This window comes from Poecile atricapillus, chromosome 1, assembly GCF_030490865.1.
Source record: "Poecile atricapillus isolate bPoeAtr1 chromosome 1, bPoeAtr1.hap1, whole genome shotgun sequence".
NCBI lineage: Eukaryota > Metazoa > Chordata > Aves > Passeriformes > Paridae > Poecile > Poecile atricapillus.
This window is the reverse complement of record NC_081249.1, coordinates 96961803-96985738: the sequence shown is the minus strand read 5'-3', so window position 1 is coordinate 96985738 and position 23936 is coordinate 96961803.

Here is a 23936-nt window from a genome sequence, read left to right as displayed (position 1 = left end):
CCTATGACTGAAGTCAGATTTTCCCTAAAACTGGAAATACATGTAGATTTAAAAAATAGCATCCTAAACGTGTACAGGACCTTGGTATCTGTAGCCTGCATATGGACAGATTATGAAATTTGTTTTACTAAAACATCACTGAACCCGGAAAGTGTTTAAAATTTGTAAGCATCCAATTTGTTACTTTGTATTGGTTGCTTAAGGCTGTTTCTGGGCACACCCAGGATTGCCATAGCCTTTTGGCCTGCAGCACACACAGTCCTGACAAAGATATAAAAATTAAGATGCTATTTTCTGCTGATATCTCCCAAGCTTCACAGAATATTTCTTGGACTGGCATCTGATGAAAGGCAGATGTGACAGAGCCATTTTTATATCCTACTGTGTGCCATGACCTAGCATTACAGAAGGATGTGTGGTACATCCATTCCTCCAGTTCTGTGTGAACACATGACAAAACATCAGTTGGTATGAAAATCTTGATACTATATGCTTTTGGGTAGAAATGCCTTTTTTGCTTCTTGTTGAAATAGTTTACCATTACCATTTATTAAAAAAAAAAAAAAAATACAATTTAAAAATATTACCAAAAAAATTAAGTTAAATTTGAAATTAAAATTTAAAAAAATATTACAATTTATGGGGCTGAATGTGGTTACTTGCCTTTAAAGAGGGAATCCTTTGTTATAGTTGACTAGTAAAGACAACCACTCTAACAAGTCAGTTCTACATGTTGATCCTGAAGTCATTCAACATTTTGTTCTGCTTGGTGGCACAGTTTTCATACCAGTCACAGGTGGATTCTATGCTTTATCCAGAGTTTGATAGCACCTTGTGGGGCTCAGACTCTCCGAAGAGGATGTGAGAGCTAAGTCTAAATTCAAGAGGAAGAGAGGCAAATTTAACCCTCCAGATCCTGTTCAAGTTTGCTCACAAAAATGGGAATAAAAGGGATTGGAAAGGGGTGTGGGCAGCACCATCTGTTCCTGTTTTTTAAAATAAAAAGGGAAATTCCCTGCTGTAGGCTCCAGGAAAAGGATGTGAGCATCTATTTTACAGAGAGGATTTAATTTTGTCACTCTTAATGGCAAAGGGATCCCATTTGCCTCTGCACAACCCAAACCCCAGTCCTGTTTTATAATTTCCCATCAGACCAGGCCAAGTGGCTGAGGGTGCTGAATTCAGCTTGGTCATGCCTGTGTCCCCCCACAAGACAAAAACCTCTCTGGGCACACAGGAGGAGCCCTGTGCTATGGGAACCTGCACACAGTTCTGCTTTGTTCAGCACCAGCCACTGTGACACTCAGCACAGCCCTGCCCTCTGCACCTTCTGGGATGCCACTCAAAACCTGGGATTTTGGGAGCCACTGGCTGCTGTTATTGCCAGCCAGGAGCTGCAGCACAGCACCAAGCCCTGAGCTGGAATTGCACACAGCCCTGCTGTCCCTCACCTGGTCATGCAGGAGGGAGCACCCACCTGTCCTCACCGGGGTGACACTCTCAGACCTGGCCTCCACTCCGCTGGTGGCAGGACCAGGTCTCCATCAGACAGCTGGGACCAGTGGTGGTTTGTTTTTCAGACATTCCCCTGTTGATGTAGACATTTTCTGCCCTCGGTTTTGACAGCAGAAAAGCGGCTGTTACCCACCCAACCATGTAAATTGTCAACGCTTCAGCTGCCTGTGCCTCTACCAGTTGCAAAACAATGGCAAGAGCTGCAAATTTTTACTCTCATACGCCAACTATTGCTCTGCTGTACTGTTCCCGTGTTTCCCTCTGAAGAGGTAAAGGGAACAGTCTGCCCCCAATGACAGCAGTGATAACAATCACTATTACACCCACAATCACAAAAAAAATGGAGGTTCTCATTGAAAACTGCTGCCTGCCATGTAAATTAGTTACTCACTATTCACCAGTCTTGTTAGTTAACAAATGCTCAGTGTTTCATTAGTTCCCTTGACAGCTGCTCCAGGGAAAAAAATTTCCTTTGAACTGACACAATGAAGCTGGCATTTCTGCTCATTCTGCATATGCTACCAAAGGGCTTAAGCCCCCCCAAATTCCTTCCAGAATAAGTCTGAAAGACCTGGATTTTGTCAGAAGAGAGTAAAATACTACAGAAAGAGGGTCAGGAGTGGTTAACCTCTATGGGTAGCGTTCCTTAGTTATCAGCAGTGGGCATGTTCTCTAGAAGTTAGAGCACATTTTACTGTATATCAAGGTATCATTGTAAATTTTATTTAAATTTCCACTAATAAAAGAAACAAGCACAGCTTCCAAGAGGGAGGAGAGGGACCATGACTTTCACACATGACACTATATCACAGTTTTAAAAACAAGACAATCTGCTCCCTCTCCTGATATCTAACAAGCAGTACAAAACCACAGGCTAGTTCAAACTATTTTCATAATCTGTTGTTAACTCTTAGATTTCCATGGTTGAGGTGCGATATTCATTCTTACAAATGCATCATTTTTCCCTACACTTTTAATTTTTTACTTCTAGGACTCAAAGAAATGGATCAATTATTATTGATCTATCATTTTCTTTTCACTATATTTTCCCCTTCAATGACATTCTTTTTATTTTGTTTATGGTTTCTTTATCAGTAAAAAAAAGCCTTTAACCATATAAAAACCTTAAAAAACTTAGCATGTTTTACAATAATGCTTCCTTTTATTTATCTGAAAAAATATTTTATCTTCAGTCAAATATCATTAGTAGAAATATAGCTATGATACACATCCTTTTGAGCTAAACTAATAATGAGAATCTTCCTGCGCTTATACCTTTAACCTGCTGGTATTCAAATGAGCAGCCCTGCAATGTATTGGTCTGAGAAGAAAACAAAATTATGAAGGTAGGTTCAGAAAATACATTTTTATATTAAAAAAAAAAACCTTCCAGTATTCTAGGTTACCTCTTTCATGTTACTATCCCTTGTTTTAAAGTGCCATCTTCTATATTTGACCTCTTTCAAGGATATAGCTTGAGAAAGAGAAGTTATGTATTTACTGAGAGTAAAGGAATTATACCTATGTTGTCTAACCTTGCTTAAAAGTCTGATATAAGTCCTTCTGGAGGCAGCACAAGACTTTCAGTTGGCTTGATGGCAACTGCATTAATGGTAACCAAAAACCCTCAGCCTTTAGTGACCACTGATATAATTTCCAGGGCTGAAGTTTCATGTATTTTATTTTTTTTTTTAACTCTATGAGACAATAAATGTTTTAACCAGTTGATTTTTTCTATATTAAGCTATAACTAAATGACCCAGCTTAAAAATTAATCTTGTCTCAGCAGAATGAGGGTATATGCCAATGCTCATCTACATGGCAGTCATGAGAGCAGTTTGACTTAGCTAAATTTGTCTAAAGCCTGAATTGAAAACAAAGCTGTTAGACAAGTTATTAGATAAAATCACAATCACAGATTATGTGAAAGAGCATCAGCTTTATGTTGCCTTTCCTCCATTTGTTTGCAAGAACGTGATCAAAGAGAAAACAGATGTGTGGTGAAAGGACAAATAGAGCAGTTACAGAACATGACCTGGACACGTGCTAAAGACAGGATTTTTGAAGGTTTGCAGAGAAAAAGTTGAATTCATGCAGGCTTTACATAGACATAAATTAAAAAAATTTAGAGTACTCTTTCTGGAGATTCAGATGATGTACCCCCTTTTTAAAATTTATGATTAACAAAAATGTGGGGAAAATTGACAACACTGTAGAGAGAAAATTCTCTCTTCTAATGCTGTAGACTATGCCTGTACACCAAAATGGAGCTGTGATTGCAAAACAGTGAAGCACTCTCGTGTTAACTTTATTCTTATTATTCAAACCCAAAGAAAGTAGGCAGTTAAGGACAGATTCCTTGAATTCTTGTACCAAACTTAGATTTATGTCTCCAGTGTTAATGCCACCTGCATTAGCTAAAATAAAGCAATTCTGTGTAGACACAACTTGAACCTCTGCAAAATGGAAACTGAAGAACACTAAGTTTGCATAGTTTTTTGATGATGGCAGCAGACAAAGTGTAAAGCTACAGTGTAAAGGAGGATGCTCAGAGCTTGTTCTGAGAAGATTTTCTGCTTATGTTCATACTGTAACATGCCAGTTACACAGCCTGGACAGCAGCACTGGAAAATATTACTGTCCAGCTGGTGGCATTCTCATCGGAGATGTGCTTCTCACTTGTTTTTAGGTTATGATCAGACACTGTCAGATGAGTAAAGCTGAATTAAGAGAAGTCAAAGAGGACAAGCTAATCATAAAAATAAGGAAACTTGGAAAAACTAACACAGAGGTGTGGAGAGGGCCCTCAGTGGGCTATGGGTCGGATAAAAGAGTTGACAGAGGATAAGCCAGCAGAATTCCTGTGTGTCCATGAGAAGAAGAGAAAGAAGATAAAGGTAGAAGAAAACAAAGAACATCTGTGCTGCAAAAATCACCATGGAAAAACAGATTTATCTGTATTTTGGATTTTTGGGGGTGTTTTCTCAAATCAGTACTTCCACCAATGGACTTGAGGGGTGGTGTGATGATGGCCAATGGGATGGGATACATTATGGGGTCAGAAGGGTATAAAAACACTATGTATGAGCACAATAAAAAAACTTGGATGAAGTTTATTAAGGATCTGCTTTGTGTTGTGTCTGCTCTGACAATGACACAGAGGTATATATTAAATTTCACTAAAAAAAACAAACCCAGGAAAGGTACTACCACTAATAGTAATACAAAAGAGGCAAAAATGGAATGATCAAGTTAGGTGAACTATACAGATATGGGGATTGATGGACAGAGGCATAAGGAGGGTATAAAACAACTCACAAACACAACTTAGTGGTTAAGGGGGTGTCAATGAAATTCAGAAACCAGTGTTCAGCAAGTGGAAATCTTTTTCTTGCTTCACAGGGAATGCTTTAGAGTTCATATGTTGGCTGACAGTTCTTTCACAAATTATGTGAAGAAGCCATTACGAGGTGGAGAGAATTGCTGGGGGCAGCGATGAGGAGGGAGGCCAGCTGCATGGACTGGACAGGGCAGGAGATAAAGTCCAAAGGAAAACAATAGGAAAGAGTGGGCATCTGGAAATCTACTGCCAAGGAACAGTTGAAGGACTGGCATAATTTGGTAAGACTGTTTTTATTAGAGTGGCCTTGCAAGCGTGTGCAAATATGAAAATGAGAAAAAAGGTCACAGAAGACGGATAACACACTCCTTTCCATGAGTACTGGGTTAGGACAAGAAGTACCAGACAATTTCTAGCAATTGAGTTTTAGATAAATGAGGACAATGGGAGTACGGAGGTTTTCTTGTTTCCCTCAGGAGACTTCTAAAGAAGAAATGAGACAAAAAATAAATAAATAAATAAATAAAAGGAATACTTCCATCTTGGAAGTGTTGATACAGAGTCAAGGGATGCCTGCAGAACAGGAATCTCAAGGTTTGCACTCTACACTGGTCATGCAATTCACATGTGCAAGCTGGACAAAATCTGAAAATTGGCTGCTGTTAATTTGTCCTTGATCAACTGCAAAGCTTCTGTACAAATTTCCAAAGAAGACATTACATACAGCAAAATCCTCTCTCAGCCACATTGCTAAGGTCTGGGTTGGTAGCCAGAGGAAGCATTTTTGGCTCTTTAACACAACTTCTGTCTGCCCATGAGGGAGTCAGTTCATCTGCCCATGTCTGCGAAATGAGGAACGTGTCATTTACCTCATTCACACAATAGATAGGACAAGGTTATCAAACTTATGCACATTCCTAGGTAGTGTGAGGCCGACAGAAATGGCAAAACACACACACAAGGTGTCATTGTGCTGCACATAAAAGCACATGTCCATTGCTGGAGGACTGATCTTGGACTAATACAAACACAACTATGGGAACAGTTTGCACATAAAAACCCTGAACTGTAGACCTCACAATATTAATGCAACTCTGCATGTTGGTTTCCTGTGCTTAAGACTTTATTTTCATGAATATGTAAATTTCATTAAGAACTATTCAGACCCCAGTGTCTGGGGGGCGGGGAGGGGAGGAGAGAAGAGCATCACGTGTAAGGCTGCCAGCTGCCCTGCAGTGCGCACGGAGATGGGATGAGGCCGCTGAGAATTTACACAAGGAGAAAAAAATGGAGGAAATACTGGATCAGCAGGTGATTAAAGGACACAAAGAAAATCAGGATAACAGCACTAGAGCCATTGTACATGTGTCAATATCAAATTGCACCTGCAGAGAAAAAGCCCAAACATTTATCCTGAATTAAACCCAAGTGGAGTAAGGGTTACACTAAACAGTGGAATCTGTTCTTTTCAAAGGAGATTTTAAAACAATAACTTCATGTGTAAATCACAAAAGGGTCTCCTCCCTTGTGTGGTCGAGCTATTACTGTAAAGCTACTCTCCTCAATTCAGGATTAAAATTCCTTTTATCTTTGCCTAGATCTCATCTGCAGTTTATCTAACAGAATCAGACATTGAAAGTGACTCACTAACAATTAGGCTTCTGCTTTTGAACAGAGAACTCTTTGAATGTGTATGCAGTAGGAATGTTTTGGGGATGTTCTTTCTTGCAAGATGAAGTTGTTAAAAAGATATGTTTCTCTGAAAGAAAAGGCAAGAAAATCATTCAGTGGTGGAAAAAGATGTTTAAATTTCAACTGTACAGAGGGACGATAATGTTCACTACAGAATGTCAAAAGCAGCATCACTGAAAAATTAGATTGGAACAGTGAATTGTATGCAACCTAATTATATTAACAATGTTACAAAAATCCAGAAGCTTAACAGCTGTTCCAAATCTAAGCTGTGGTAAACAGAGCCTCAGTAATCTCTGCCTGAGACATTCAAGCACCAGACAAAATTCAAAGCTGCTTCAGATGTTTATAGGCTAAAACTACACAAAAGTACAAAGTCCAGAGTCATTTGGCCATTCTTCCCAACATGGTTAAATATACAGTAAAAAATAAATGCTTATGCCCTTTCTTTGATTCTCCCCTTCTCAAGAACAAAACCATCTCCCCTTGGACCCAGAGCACTGTGCTGAAGCCTGCCAGAGACACTTAGGATAAAGCAGGACCACAAGCAGCTGCCCTGGGACTTAAAGCAGCAGGAAGGGAAGAGCCAGCCTGACCCATCCTGACCAGGACACCCTTTCTCCCCCAAGCCAGCGCTGCTGGAAGGATTATCTGTGTGGTTACCTAGCCATAAAGGGAGAAACTGTGGCACAGCGGTGCTCCAAATATTTGAATATTTTCCAAAAATACACAAAAGTTTATCGTGCTGAGAGCAAAGACTTGCTCACAAAAACGTTTCCATATCTTCTATAGAAAAAAAAAAAAAATAACCCAAACATCTTCCTCTAGCCTTGTGGTAAACTCAGCTAAGTAGAAAATTACAAGGAGATTATGGGTTGCAGTATTTCAGCTCCCCAGCTGAAAATAAGGAAAATTCAATACCTGCCAATATGTGTGGGTAAGAGAAATATGGGAGCAGCGGAGACCAGGACTTCCTGTCCTGGCTTCAGGTGTGACTGAGTTTGAAAGGCAGTACCCTGCCAGACTCAGAGCTTGGAGAGAAGATTCTCCATTTCTCCTGAGAGACTGGTTCCCTAATTAACCCAGTTTACTCATCCCCAGGAATCCAGATGATGACAGAAACCCAGAAATTATTACTCAGGGCTCCTATATTGAATTATTACAACTGCTCTAGGAAATTTTTTTTGTTGTTATTGCTGAGGTTACAGATTTGATCCTATGTAATTTTTTAACATCAGGGAAAATATAAGGTCCATGACTAATAAAATAGGATTCAGACTCATGATATTTTCTTTCCTTTGGAACTTCTTCTCTGTTTTGCTTCTTTGCTCCTCTGGTTTTCCCGCTTCCTATCAGTCTAATCTATACCTTGTTCTTTGAGCTGAAAGCCCTTGGGAAAGAAAAGAGTCTGTCTTTCACAAATATATTTTAATGTCTAACAAAGAGTTTTATTCATTTTCTGTAGATTTTGGTAAATACAGTACCCAACTAAAAATTACACTGTTCTTAATTTTACCACTGACAGATTTTTACAACTTGCAAAAGCAAGTCTAATCTTGATTAAATAGAGTGTGTTCAAGTATAGATAAGATGCAATCAACTACAACTGGCTGACTGATTAGGTGAGAAAAAATAGGGCGGGGAGAGGCTGGCTCACTTTGAATCTTTTTCTTTTTATTAAGAATACTTTCAATACTGTATAAACACCTAACTTTCCAGAGAAAGTAGAAATCAGAAAATTTAAAACAACCCCCTACCCAACATAAATTCAGCCCAGACTTCTAGTGAACACAACAGGTAGTTAAAAAAAGTTTAAGTCTCAAGTTTATGTACAGAATGAGTGTTCTTTGGAACTAAGTTTCCAACATCCTACCCACAAAAAAACCTGTCAATTCCAGCATCCTTTTGTGATTACAGCCTTCAGCTTACCTATAATTTATATAAATCAGAAACAATCATAATGCTTTTTTCCCAGCATCATTCATTCCTTATCATGCATTACTTTCCCCCACCCTGGGAAAAAAAAGACAATAGTTTGGACATCTAATGAAATAACTGTTGCTGCCCCTTTTATCTTTCTCCCAATGCTTTGGCAAAGCTGTTATCTCTTGAGTGTGGTCTGTGGTAACCACCAGGTCACAAACAGGAATTAGAGGCTGCCTCTGCCCACTGCAGCACCCAGCCAAGTCCTAAATAAATTGTTAAACCATAAGCCAGGAGAGTGTTCCTCAGTGCCAGCCAGCAAAGCACAGAACCAGTCTGAAGCTCCTTCACACAGTAACCCCTGCATGCTGCAGGTGATGGAATGTGATTTCGCACCTCCTGCAATGGCATAACTCAGATTAAAATACACAGCTCCCAGCTGACTCTTGCATATGAGAAGAGACAATCACCCTGGCCTGATGACTTGTTTAGGACAGCCATCCCCACTCAAGGCTCTGAAGGATGTTATGGCATAGTTTTTATACTGCACTCATAAGACTGCTGCAACTCCATGAGTAGAAATTGTGGCTTTTGCAAAGTTAGAAGAGACTCATTCTCTGTAGAAAAAACACAGAATTCACAATGCACTTCAGCATAAGCACACATACTCAAGCAGAAAGGAAGCTCTCCTGTGTAAGGAAAAAAATATGCCTACCACAAAGCTTTCCCATTAATAAATATGTATTTTAAAAATCAAGAGTCTGTTCCAGCCTAGACAAATATTTGTGGTGTTTCCAGATACAATGATAGTCCTATATACCCACATTGTTCCAGACACATTTTAGTCACTGTTTGGAAATATTTCTGAGCAAATTTGCAAAGTGGTGAGTAGGATGAGCATCTTCATGGCTGAAAGGAAAATGCCAGTCTTTCTCCAATACTGTTTCAAGTGATCTCAAGATTTGCCTAGTCACTGCAGGAAAGTAATGTCTTTTGACTTCTGCATGCCCCTCAGGAAATCTGCTGTGCTACAGAGAAGAAGTGTTTTTTTTTTCTGGTGAGCATTTAAAGTGTCAAATCACAGATACAGCCAGACAGTTGATAGTGCAGCACTATGGAAGCACATTTTTTCAATCTCTTACAATATGCATTAGTTAGTGATTATTAGTATAATTAATTAGATAATTAGAGTACATTACAGGCTGTTATCATTTTAGATGATGGTTAGTAACAACATCACATTGTTTTATTATTTTTAATTACTCTTCTTACTGTTTCTCAACTGGATGTTGCCCTTAGACATTGCACCGAATAAAGGGGAAAGCATAAACTGTTGTTATTCCAGAAGCAGCCCTCAGGGGCACCACTACTCAGAAAATCCTCGTGTTCCCCCTGAAAAGAACTCCTGGAAGCAGGGAAGCTGCCTGGGGCACCAAAAATGAAAGCCAATTGGTTTGGACTGCAGTAGAAAAGGGAAAAGGATGTGTTTATTCCTCCTTTAAGTCTCTCTGGATATTTGCTCGTAAGCGCCTCTGTAATTCCCTCGTACTGAGAAGAATTTGTTCATATGTTACCTGGCTGTGCAGATTCAAGGAAGAAACTTGACTCCTCCATCACTCCTGCGAAGCTGAGCAGGGAGTTGCAGCTCTGGGGTCTCTCCTGGTAAGGAACAGAACAGCAGCATCAGACACAGGAGGGCAGCTACAGGCACAGGCTGCATCCTGTTCCACTGCCTGAAGTTTGGGTTACATTACTTTAATATAAGTTTTCTTCACAGAATTTACAGAAGACATCTAAAGTAAAATTCACATTTCACAACTTAAACAAATTTCTAGGTGGTTTCCTGAACCTCTTAAAAGGATCAGCCACATAACTATGAAATGTCCAGAGGTCCAGAACAGAAAAGCAAAGGCATCCCAAAATCCAAATTGCTTCTATGCCACTGCATAAGTAAAAGTGAATAGCACACAAACCAATTTGCAGCTTTAGTGTTCTAGGATTCCATACATTTCTCTATATGGGAAAAATCTTATCACAGACCTTTTTTCTTTTAAAAAAAAAATTTTGGCTGTATGTGGGTTTAATAAGTAATGTAAAATTGGCAGACAGGTGACCTTGAGTCAAGTTCCTCTGAGAGAAGCTGTAACAGTGGTATATAGAACGAAAAATTGTTCTCAGTCCATGAGAAGGTACAAATAATTTACAAGAAAATTAGGCATTTGGAGCCACTGTGAATGGAAGCAGCTGTGATTGATTCAGGAGGATCCAGCTAACCCAGTAGCTTATTAGCAATAACAAGAATTCACAGAAATATAAAAAAAGTATCATTACTAAAAGCAAATGACCTGTGGAAGCAGAAAGGTTAATCAATAAGACTGATTCCCAAATAAAAGTCAGTGGTCTTTATGTGGGATCTTTCTCATCTTTTCTGCCCATTTGAGTTCCTGATAAATTAAAACTGTTACCACAAAAAATATGTCTCATACCTGCAGTGTCCAGAAGTGTCCCAGAGCTCTTCTGAATTTATTTGCCTTTCAAAGTCCCTCAAACGAAAAAAAAAAATTAAAAAAAAATCTAAAACCAAACTGGAACATGATTCTGAGAAAAGTCTGACAGAAGGGCTCAGGACACCCCACACAGTCTCTGATGGGAGTAGGTTGAAGAGGTGTTTTTCTGTATGACTTCATCCTCATTTCAGAAGACAAGGACAGTCAGCAACATCAACATCTCAAGCCACATCAAGTATTTTCCATACTATCACATGGAATAAGCATAGGACCAACTTCAATCCAAAACCTACTGCCTTGTAGCTATGTCACTGGCCATTTGGACAGCATTTTCAGAAGGAGCAAGATTTCCTGCTTGATCTTCTCCATCAGTGATATGGGTGCAGATAAGTGTCTAAGATCCAGACCAAATATAACAACTGGGCTAACAGCAGCCAAGGACTCTGTTTCAGAGCACTGTGTGACTTTCCTGGCTTTTAACAAAGAGCATTTTAGTCAATGGAGTTAGAGAAACTCACTATTTTCTATCTGGTTTCCAGCTCTGTCTGACAGATTTTACTTGTGTTTGCAGTATTGATGATACATCACACACTTGCACCATGACATCCCAATGGTGGTCACTCAAATCACTGTTAGATCTCACAGAAGATTATTTCTCTCTGAGTGGGACATTGACATTTCCTTGCTAAAGACTCTTACCTTTAGGGGAGTTTCTGTCACCAGAGCTATTAACAGTGATCTGGATCTAAATACTGTGCTGTATTACCTGCATCCAGATGGCATAAAAATGGAAATTCCTCTAAGATTGAGACTTGACCTTTGGGTGAAAATCATTCTTTCTCTGGCTACCGCCTGAGGTACTCTGAGGTGTTTCTCTTCAAGCATAAAAGCAAAACGGTGACTTATGATTAACATGAGAGAAAAAGAGCTTGCCCACGACTTTATGATAGGGGAAGTCAATTTCTATGCCCTTATTCCAATAAATCACGATGTTACTACCTACTCATCCTTTCATGGGTAACACATAGCTGGCTGTTACTCTTGCACCCCTGTTTTATCCTCTTCTCCCTAACTTTTTATTTTACATATAAATAAATATATATACCTATATGTGTCTGCTTGTGTGTATATATTTGTGAATAATGGATAATTCATATGGTACATTCTATACATTCTAGAGCTCTAAAATGCATGTGCTGTAGTAAAGATAATCCCTTTTCAGTGAAATATTTTATCTTTGATTTAGAGATAAAGCTTCTGTTACATATTTAGAACAATTTGCTAGGGAGATAAAAACTCATCTTTCTTTGAAATGACAGTAGAAAGCATATGTGTCACCTCATTACTACTTCAATACTCTTTTTTGAGGGCTAACCAGCAGCAGAGGTATTACACCAGTTTTCTGCACAGGGTAGAACTGGCAAGGACCTCTTATGAATGCAGGTATGCTTTTCTTGTAATCCCCAGTCTTGCTGTCTCAGGCTGTGCTTTAATTTCCCTGGTGGGCTGAGTTGCAAGTGAATTTGGCTTGAAGGAATGACTAAGAGAATGTAAATATGAATAAGGTCGTATTCTTTTAGTAAGTGGAGCCATCTGTTGCCACATCTAGAAAAATACTGTCTGTATGGAAGTCACTGTTGATGGTGTTGCAGAACAGTCTCATCCACTTCTTTGGTGACTTAAAATGTTGTGAGTTTAATAGATCAGCTGTCTGGATTGAATTTGTAGTGGGGATAGAATTCTTTTTGGGGGAAGAGGGGCATCCTCACATGTTGGTGCACATCGGGAGCTTCTTCCCACAGAAATTCTTAGAAGTCTTTTCATAGTCTTCAGCAGCTGTACTTCTGGGTACAAAATTTAATTCCATTACAGGGAAAACTTCTATCAAGTGTATTCAGTAAGAGTTTGCCTTACAAGAAGCCAACAAGGCCAGTCTTATGGTGATGTTGGCACTGCTGCTGTTCAGCCAAAGTTGTGAATACGTCATGAGTCACATGTGCAGGCACTGTCCAAGACTCAGTATTGCACCACTGTACAAGAGGAGTTAAAAAATGTCTGAAGGTATTGCTCAAGAAAAATCTTCTAACAATTTCAGTACATTTTTTTTTTTTTGGGGGGGGGGGAGTATGATGACCACTTTTTTTTTTCTATTTATCCAAATCAAAATAACAAAGAATCTGCCAAAAATCTAAAAGCCTGTTCTTATATTAAAATATTTAATCTTGCCTAATTGGGTAAAATGTGTATGCTTTAATATTTTATTGGTCATAGACCTGGAGTCAAAGGTCATCTAACCTAAAAAAATGTACCATATTTTTATTACTGGAAATTCCTTGCACAAGTAACAGTATAAAGTCTAAATAACAAGGACTGCATGATTAAATCCCTTTCCTTTTCTTTTGCAGCCATTAAAAGTCTCCATTTACTAAAGGAAATTAAAAAAAAAAAATATGGCCTGTTATATCTGAACTAATTACACAGTTCATGCTTGATATTTTTTATCCATTTTATTAAGTTCAAGCCAATTAGAACTCAGTTAATTTTCCTGAGCATCATCTTCTATTTGATATTACCAGGACCATATAACTGTGATTATCTAGTGGTAAAAACAACTTTTTGATTAATCATTGCAGATACGAGAAACAAATTCAAATGTAAGTTGTTTTCTGACACTCCTTCATTTTATTGAAGAGAAGCATGTGAAGTCAATTAAATGTATTTAAGCTATTTATCTAGTTAATGTGATTTTCAAAGATCATTTGGTGTATGTGATAATATATAATCAATATGGCCTGCAAGAGCCAGTTGAAGCTCTGTAAAGCACAATTGAGGAGGTCACAGGGATATGCAAGTATTGGCTTGATTTGGTTTAGCTTTTAATGATGTACATCAGTACATCAGCACACTTATCTTGAAGCCAGCTTCACCAGAAAATGTTGTTTGCAGAGCACTGAAAATAACATCAAGGCCTTCTGCTAGATTCAGCAGTAACTCTGTTGCTGTTGAACTGTGTTCAAACTGCAACAGTTTGAAAAAAAATGGAAATAATTTCTTGTCTTCTCTCAGAATAGGGGATGATGGCATTACTCTTTGAAGAGTAATTACTCTGATGCAAACTCTTTGAATCTTGTATGAAGAGTTAATAAAAAATCTGAAATTTAATATCAAGCTTAAGAGTACATTATCTACTGAGTGATTCTCGCAAGAGGTGGTCAATTCATCCCATTAGGGCTGCAATTTTACAAAGGGTTAATTATCTGACCTATTTAAACACGTCAGTCTTGTTCTTTTCCTCTTCTTTATTTTCATGGCACCATTTTAGAGCTTCACACTCCCCCAGTGCTCAAAATCGAGTTCCTTTTGTGAAGCCAAATTTTTGGTGGAACAGAAATTTGTCAGAAACTGAAGACCTGCTAGATTACAAATCCGGATTACAAACACATTCTGCTGGACCATATTAAATAAAGACATTTTCCAAAAAGGTGGAGGAGACTAATGTAGTGTCAAGCTCATTAACGCTGGACTTGCACTGAAGATGGATATTGTCATGTTCAAACTTGTATTAGCAGCATCCATTATTCAATAAATTATTAAATTAATAGACAGATGGTAACAATGGGTGTATGTCCTCATTTAATTAATTGATGAGAAGGAACTGAACTTATGGTCATCTTATGTCTATAGATTTAATAATTTATAGAATAATAATTTATCGATTCCCCACTATTTCTACAGGAGATAGAATTCTATTTCAATAACCATCCATTCTTGTCGGAAGCTGTTATTACCAGGCTCTCTGGTGGCTGTATATGAACTAATTGCAAGATGGACTAATCCTTCTGCAGCTTCATTCTAAGTGCTGAGACTGAAGGCATTTAAAAAAAAAAATCCCTCCAAAAACCCTCTGTACTGAAATAGCCTTACAGCAGCACAGTCACAAAATTGACCTCTAAAAGAATGAATGGATAAAGGGAGTAAACGGTGTTATGTTTCATTAGTTTTAACAGAACTCATTTGGCTCTTGTTGATTAATTGAACTTTTCTAATTGAATAAAGTGCAGATTTTTTTAAAAATATATTTTTGATAGGCATTATAACAAGTGGAATAAATGCTCTTTTCTAATTAAAAATATCCTTTTTATATTTGATCCCGTGACTCACATTGCAATATATTTAGATATGGCATCAAATATGCAAAATTGGAAAATGCTTACTGCAATTATTCATATATAATAGCCATTTTCCTACTTCTGAATTTTATTATTCAAGTTATAATAGGTTCTCTGAAGACAAATGACACCTCTCTGATCTTTCCATTTACAGAACAGTCTGAAAAGCTACGTGAAATTTACAGTGTTTTTGATTTAATTATACATTTTGCCTGTACTATTTTGGGTTTTGTAAAGTGATGAGATTTTGCTGGTCGCCAGCTTCAGACTTCTTGTATGAATCTGTAGGGACAAAAACAAGCTGGAGGACTGAATGAAAAAGTTGGTTTTCTGTCCAAATATACAGTCCCTCCAGAAATAATATCACAGCAGCATTCTGAAGTGAAGTTTCCTCAGGAAAAAAAAAAAAGTTTCCTCCTTATTTTGAAACTTTCAAAAAGAAAAATTGCTCTTCCAAAGAAAGGAGGAAGGCTGGATTATTGTTCTATGATATTTGGGGGTGGTTTAGGCCTAACAAGAGAAGAGAAGCATGGCATGTCTAAGGGATATTCCATGAGACATCATAGTTTAGACTGAGCCTTGCTATTATTCACCTTGAAATGGTTAATTAAAACTTTGGTGGATTTTATAAGAAATTTAGGTCCTGGCTTAAATAACTTGAAGTATGTTCTTTTAATAGGAAGACTTAGGTGTTAAGCAATGTTAAGGCCAGTCAGAAAGCAGACAAGGATAGCAGAAGAAGCCTTATTATATTGCTCTTCACTGCAACTAATTTCTGAACAAAAACGCTGCTCAGCTGGAGTAACTACAGGAAACTCTACAAAAAAAGCCGTTAAAGCTTAACAGTAGAACTGAAACTCTCCGGAAGCATGGAAGTGAAAAAGACTTAAATGTTGCTTCTTTCTTTGTCTTGGAGTGGTGTTATTTCTGACAATAGTTGACTGAAGTTCTTGATGATTTCAGTAGTTTTTGGCTAACTTGCAGACGAAGCTGTATTGAAACTGTATTACGGAAATTTGAACTGCATTCCATGTAAAAAGAAAGGTGAGAGACAGTTTCAAAATGAAAAATACTGTAAGTATAGAAACCTGTCTTACAATTTTACAGGTTTTAATGGAGTTCTTTGTAAGAAATTCAGCTGCTGTTGGGATGGATATAAGATAAAACTCCAGCGCTGGAAGCCCCAGAATCATGTCTTGGCGCAGCCAAGTGAAATCAGGTTTTTAATAGTGGTAATTAGACTGAACTAAAGTTTATGTAAGTCTACAAATGGTGATTAGTGACAAAAAGCAAGAGCCAAAGGAATACTACACATTTAGGACAGAAAAACTACAGTAACAATAAAGCTTTAAAGAAGCAAAGGAAATGGTAAATAGAAGATAAATAGCCAATGAGGCCTCTGCTAATTTCAGGTCAAGAAAGATTTCCAATGTAATTCATGAAACAAAAGAAAAAGTGCTTGCAAAAGCTGCAGACAGGGAGGAATGATCATATAAAAGAGAGAGATGATCTTACCTCCATTAATTAGTAGGTGAACAAAGCAAAAGGACAAAAAAGAACCTTCCCACTCCCCTAGACAAAGCCAGAAGTTAATATAACCAATACTTGGCCAAATATGATCACGTCTTCCATCTCAGCAGGGAAGTTAAATGTTGTCAGGAAGGCTGTCCAAAATAGATGAGAATTTTAAGGCCCTATTTCCCCTAAGTCCCTCTGCAGAAATGGACAGAGATTGGAATGTCCAGCTTTCCAGGTTGCTAGGAAAATTTGTTTATATTCAAAGTCAAAAATAAGGGGAAATGTAATTAAAATTTCAGTCATTTGACAGTTTCCATCTCAAAACTTATTAAAAATATTAGTGCTTTTTACTTACTAGGTTTGTTTATTTTGAGAGTCAGCTAAATTTTTCTGAAGGGTATGCTGAATAAAACATGCTAAATTTAGAAAGATATGAAACTAATTCACAAGCAACATGTCTTAAGCAAAAGGTTACCAACATGATACCACCAGGAAAAAAAAATAAACTGAATAAAAACCAAACAAACAAATAAGTTAAAGAAAAGTATGTAGATTTGCTCTTACTATTGATTGAAAAAAAAACACTCAACACCCACCCACCCTTGTTTCTCCCAATTCCTCCATCCTCACAGGAAAAAAAACAGCAAAACTAAGTAACAAATAAAAAGAATAAAAATGCTCAACCAGCTACCCAAACAAGATCAACAGTTTCCCTGGAGTAATAGTGTCTCTCTCTGCAAAGAGGTAGATGCTACAGATAAAGAAATAATTGTGCATCTGAAATTCCCTTACACTGTTATTGCTACAACTTGTCTCCACATCTGACCACAGCACATGGTTTAATGGGTATTAATTTACGCAGAAGAAAGATTTAGACATGTCACCACAGCTAGCTGTTGTTGCCCATCTGAAGTATTGACAGAAAAGAGTTTCAATCTGTATTAGAGTTTTGTAAAAAAAGCCTGCAGAAGGCAAACTCTACAATACATTTGGGTCACACAATTGCAGAGCAATAATAAAGTGCAGATTGGCCTCTGCTGATACTCTCTTGCCCAAAATGGATTAGGTTAGATGTTCACATCACAGTCCCTAAAGACACGAAACAGAAAATTCCTTGGAAAAAAATCCCATTTGGATCTGGGGTCCCAGAAATGGCCACAACATTCTCAGCAACTCTATAAAATGCAATGGCCAGAAACACAAGTGGAAGTAAAAGAGAATACCTGTGGAAGTTTATGAGATTTTCATCACAGCCCTACTGTTAACAAAAAGGCATTTTTTCCACAGACAAAAAGGGACAGAGGGCTGACTTGTCCCAAGCAAATAAACAGCAACCACAGCAGACTCGGCCAGCTGGGCCAGGACACAGGACACCCAAAAATAATATTCTTAATACTTGTCAGTACTGTAGGTAATATTTTAAGAAAGACTCACAAGCCTGCTAAAGCACACAGAATCCCACAAAATAATCAAACTTTCATCATGAGTGCGATGAACACAGGTTACAAACACTAGAAATTCTGTATCATATGTTTGGTTGGGAAAGTAAAACTCTCAGTTTTAGGCATGTGCTAGTTAGAAAGGCTGATGTGCAGACCTAGGTGACACCACAATATATGGAGAGAAAGTTGATCTGCATTTAACTGGATTGAGAGGGCCACCAATAGAGCTTTGGGGTCCATTTCAGGAAAAGAAAGCACTTCAGTTGCCTTTGGTGAAGACTTGCTTAATAATAAGTGATTACTCCTAAAGATTTCAAATTATCTTAAACCAAAAATGAAAAATTTCTGGCTTATGAACAGAATAAAAAAAACTTTATAAAAATATTTTACTGAGCACAAAAACATAAATGTTCAACTAGCAGGGTAAAAGCCCCTTGAATGTTGGTTTCTCTTGGTGTACCAGCTGATAATGAATACAATAATTTCTAGAAGTGATTATTTTGACTTCTTTTTTCCTTCGTTTTTGGTGGTGGTGGTGCCTTAAGTTTTATCTTTCATATTTTCTAGATTCTGTACTATTAGTATATAACCCTGAGCTTCATATTAAATGTTAGCAAGTTCTCCTCACAGTTTATTTAGACAAAACAATCCTTTTCCAGCCCAAGAACCAAGGACACCATTGCAGCTTCAGGCCCCAAAAGAACAAACAGCAGCAAACTGAGGAGAGCAAACTGAGAGGATGAGACTTCACAACCTGAAGCTGTAATTTGACAATTAGTCCCAATATGGAAATGGACCAAAACATAAAAGTATGAAAACCTGTGACCCCTTGTCCATCTTGGGTGTAGCCTCGGCCAGGCTCTTGTACTGCCCAAGGTGTACCCTTGGAAGGCCTTTTTAATAAATACCTACTTGATTCCTTTAACTCTCTCTCGCCTCTGTTCAAGGTAGCCTCTTCTCAGGGCATCAGTGGCTGTTCTGAATGTCCATATCACTATTAAATATATCATTATTAAATATAAACATGAAGAGTCCCAAGAAAAATGAAACACACTCAGAACTGTTTAAAGGTCATTTTAAATGAAGTGTGTAATACTCTAATCTTTCTCAATTTAAAACCTTCTGATTTAAGGCTGTTAGCAATAGCAAGAAATAAACATATACAAGTTATGAAGTATTCAGAAAGATTTTTAAAAAGGAAAAAAACTAATGCCAAACCCCAATTAATTAACTTTCCTTGTAAGTAGTAGTGTACGTCCTGTATTATTAAGTATGCAATTACTGTGTAATGAGACACAGCTGTAAAATATTTAAACTGTTTTTAAACTGTTTTTGTTTAAATTTTAGTTTGATAAAACTGCAATTTCTGACAACTCTAGCATTGTTAACATGATGAGGTAATTCTCCAATAGATGTTTGTAAATGACCATCATACAATTATCAGAAGGTTTTTTCTCTTTAGGAAGAGAAGGGAAAATTTTTGAGAGTGCCTGAACTAGTTAGAAGTATAAATTTTACTTTGAAAGAAAGGGCATGCACATTGACTACAATAAAAGGTGATTCTGAATGCTGTCTTTGTACAAAACTGAAAGACAAGAATTTCTCCACTGCATGGAATACATTTGAGCTACTCCTCAGTCAAAGACTAGCAGAAAACATGGACAATTTTTCCTAAACAAGAATTTTTTTTAACTGAAATTTTTCAAGCAGGTGTGGCATAAAAATGAAAGATCATTAGCAATTTATTTTTTTTATGTCTCAGCATTATAATTCTGTTCCTAGTTTGAAAAAGCAAGCTGTGAAAAAAAAGCAATGCACTGTTCATATGTTCTGACTACACAAGCATGTGTAGCACCATAAATTTCAGCCAGTATTGATCTTTTCCATGGTTAATAATTTCTTCTATTTCTTCTGTTACAAAGACAATACTTAAAGTATAGGTCTAAATTCGGTCTGAGATCTGCCTTCTTTCTCTAACAAAACCTGTGTGGGAAAAGGAAACAGGTCTCATTACGTGAACTCTAGCTGTATGGTGTTCCCAATCAGAATTTAGCTTTAAAGATTAGAAAGGAAAGATTACACAAGCTAAAAGTGCCAGTATGAACCTCAGAGGTGCATAGTGAAGCCCACTCAGAACTAGAAGCACAAAGCTCCACAGATACGGAACCTACCTGCATGCACAACCACACCATTGGCCTTCTTGGCCACCTGGGCACACACTGGCTCATGTTCACCCACTGCTGAGCAGCACCTCAAGGTCCTTTTCTGCCAAGCTTCTCTGGATTGCAGTGACCCAGGTGCAGGACCAGGCTCTTGGCCCTGCTCAACCTCACACCACTGCCCTTGACCAGCCTGCCCAGTTTCCTTCTGCAGAGCCTTCCTGCCCTCCAGCAGATCAGTACTCCCACCCAACTTAGCATGGTCCTTGAACTGACCAAGGGTGCTCTTGATCCTCTCATCCAGAGCATGGATAACAATCTTAAACAGGAATGATGCCAACACTACATCAGCTGCTCACTGCAGAATGGACATGCTTTGTATGAGGGCTACAGAAGGGAGGCAAGAAGGATTAAAATCACATATTCTTCATTCATGGCCCTTTCAGAAGCCTGGAAAAGATTGATACTCTTTGAAAGGATTCATATATAGTCATTCAAGGAAATAAACATTAGCTGCTCTGGAATAACCTGAAGATGGAGGAGGGAGACATTTGACAGGGAGAACTGATGCCTTAAGTTTTAGCTTCTATACTTTTCAGATCCTGTCCTGCATTAGTGCATATCTGTACTTCATATAAAGTGTTACTAAGCTCTCTTCACAGTTTGGTCAGATGAAACAATCCTTCCAGCACTGAGAACCAAGGTCATCATCACAGCCTCAGGCCCCAAAAATTATAAACAAAGGTGAATTGGGGAGGAGCAAACTGGGGGAATGTGGCTTCATTACCTGAAGCTGCAACTGGACAATTAACCTGTGATATGCAAATAGACCAAACTTCTCTCTGTCTGAAAAAACTCATGATTATTGTTCATCTTGGTGTAGCCTCTGAGAGGCTCCTGTGCTGCCTAAGCTGTATCTGTTAAAGACCTTTAATAAATATCTACTTCAACTCTGTCTAGCCTCTGTCCTAGGTAGCCAGTCCAAGGCATCAGCATCAGAACACATCAGGAACATAACAATGGTGATGAGAACTGTGAAAAAAATCCAATAAACTTCTTATAAGGTACAGAACCTCTTAGAGATAAAAGTCTCTGAGTAAAATATGAAACTTTTTTCAGTTTTCCTGCATTAATAATTAAAAAAAAAGAGAGCAGGTTTTGGATAAACACTACAAACACTACAAACCAGATATATTCTTCATTTGCTACCTACAACACAAACATGACGTAGGTTATGTGAATCATGGATGACCAAGTCACACAACCAGATGTAACATACTGTGATTTGCTGTTGCCACAACATGGAAAAAGCCTTTAAATAGAAAACCAAGATTAAGGAAAATGAGTCACCTCAGGGAAGACACCCAGAGAACAGTTTAAAACATTTAAGGCATTTGATAACTCCTGAAATCTTTCCACAAATAATTATGAAGGATTAGCTACAGAATTGTCATTCTGTTTGCAGGTAAAGCTTTTAGGTTGTGGAGACACTAAGACCTGCACAATGTGTTATTTCCCAGCACTGTAACTATTACATTCAAATGACATATTGCTGCTCCTGGGAAATATGACTTGAAGGTATTTTATAGCTACATGTTCAGGCTAGCAACAAGTAAACATTTGAGCCTTTGTTAGGGAACAGTGGCACAAAAACTGTGAGATTTCATTTGGATGGGTATGGATATCAATTCCTTAATGGACATGTGCAGACTATTGTCTATATTGTCATACACTACATGCATATGTATATACACACAGATATGGGACAGCAGCAAGATAAGTGAATGAGAAAAACCTATGAAGAAATAACTCTGAAATCCTTGAAGAAAGCCAGTCCTTACTCAGAGATCCCATTCAGTCTCAATCCTTCACTTTTCATTCTGCAGGAAGCTGAGTCATAATTCCAGTTATTCACAGTCTTGCAAAGGAAGGTGAGGAGCAGATTGACAAATTTATAAAACATGATTTATTCATCTATCACACCCCATTTTTCCTCTTCAATATCCATCTTTCCCATCATCCATTCTCTGTGACTTTGAAGAGACACTGAAATACCAAACTAAGGTTTAAGAATTATCCCTTCCCTGTTTTACTCATGGTATTTGAAGCTAGCTTGCACCAGCTAGTGCAGAACGCTTTTACCTTGCTTGAATATCAACAGTGCTAGTGACTGCTTCTTGGACCACGCCCTGCACTACATCCTTAAAATTGTTTTGCCTCATTTGTGATGACAGAAACATCTCAACATCATTAATGCAAGATGCTGTAATTAGCCACAAAGAGGAAGAGAGACTGAAGGTCTATTTCTATGTCTGGGATTCTCTTGGACTACTACTACCAAAAAGGAGAGAGGCATGAAGCTGAGGCAGAATTTTGCTGTTGCTCTTGTTACTGGGACCATTGTTCAAATAACGTGAAAATTGCTGCTGGTAGCTTGCAGTGAGCATTCAAGAATGACACTTCTGGGGTTTTTTCACCAGAAATATACTTGCAGTGAAGAAAGAGATCAAAACACAAAGTGCAAGACAGAGTTTACTAGGGAAGTAGTATCAGTCCTGCTCATCAATGGTTGGAAAATGATGGAGACAGGATCCAGAGGTAGTCAGAGTGCTGGCCTTTGGAAGCATTACAAGCAAAATGACAGCTGAAAGGGCTTTGAGAATTTTATCTTTTGCTGTTCATAACTCATACCAGAATACACAAAGAACCAAACCCAAACAAATGATCAGTAGGAAAGTCTTAGAATACATTGTTTCTGAGCAGATGACAACAATTTTTATGGTGTGGCACAGACAATTCTGCGCTCTTAGACAAACTGCTGGATACTCAGAAAAAGCTAGTCATAAAGAGAGACAAATCACTGCTAATGTTTAAACACATCCTAGCTCTTGTATAAAATACACAAAACAAAATCTAAGTGTTTCAGTATCAGTTCAATAAAGTTATCATCTTTTTCTTTCCAATCAATTCTTTCCATATCCACATCAAACTGGGCTTCCAAGCTCAGTCTTACTCACAATACAACATCTGCTTTTTTATACACTTCTATACCTATAATTGGCATGCTTTCAAGTTCCTAGTCTTTTCTTGAAGGAGAGGTTAATCTTCCTTAGAAGCTTAGCTTTTATTCTTGGAAGCTTGCCTTTTATCCTGTTTAATTTTGCTCAAGGAAGTTCTTCTGCATTTCACAAAAGTATTATATGAAACTACTTTGGAAATCAAGTGGTGATGCTCAGAGCATATTACAGTTGGACTACAGAAAAACCTCTAGATTTTTTTTTCTTTTTTTCTCTTTTTTTTTTATTTTTCAGAAAAAAACTCAATTGTTTTTGCTTTTTAGGCCAGCAGTTTTCAAAATGCCAAAAATTCTTGCTGTCATGTCCTTATTTCATCTGGGATCTGTTAATTCTCTTCCTAGTATTATATATATATATATATATATATATATATATATATATATATAGTATATATATATCTGCCATAATCTGCAATGGTGTGTTTTGGATTTAGAATGAGAATAATGTTGAAAACACACTGATGTTTTTAGCTGATGCTAAGTGGTGCTTACACTAAGTCCAAGCCTTTTCTGATTCTCCTGTGACCCCGCCAGCCAGTGAGTTGGGGGGAAAAAGAAGCTGGGAAAGAATGGAAGGGACAGCTGGCCACAACTG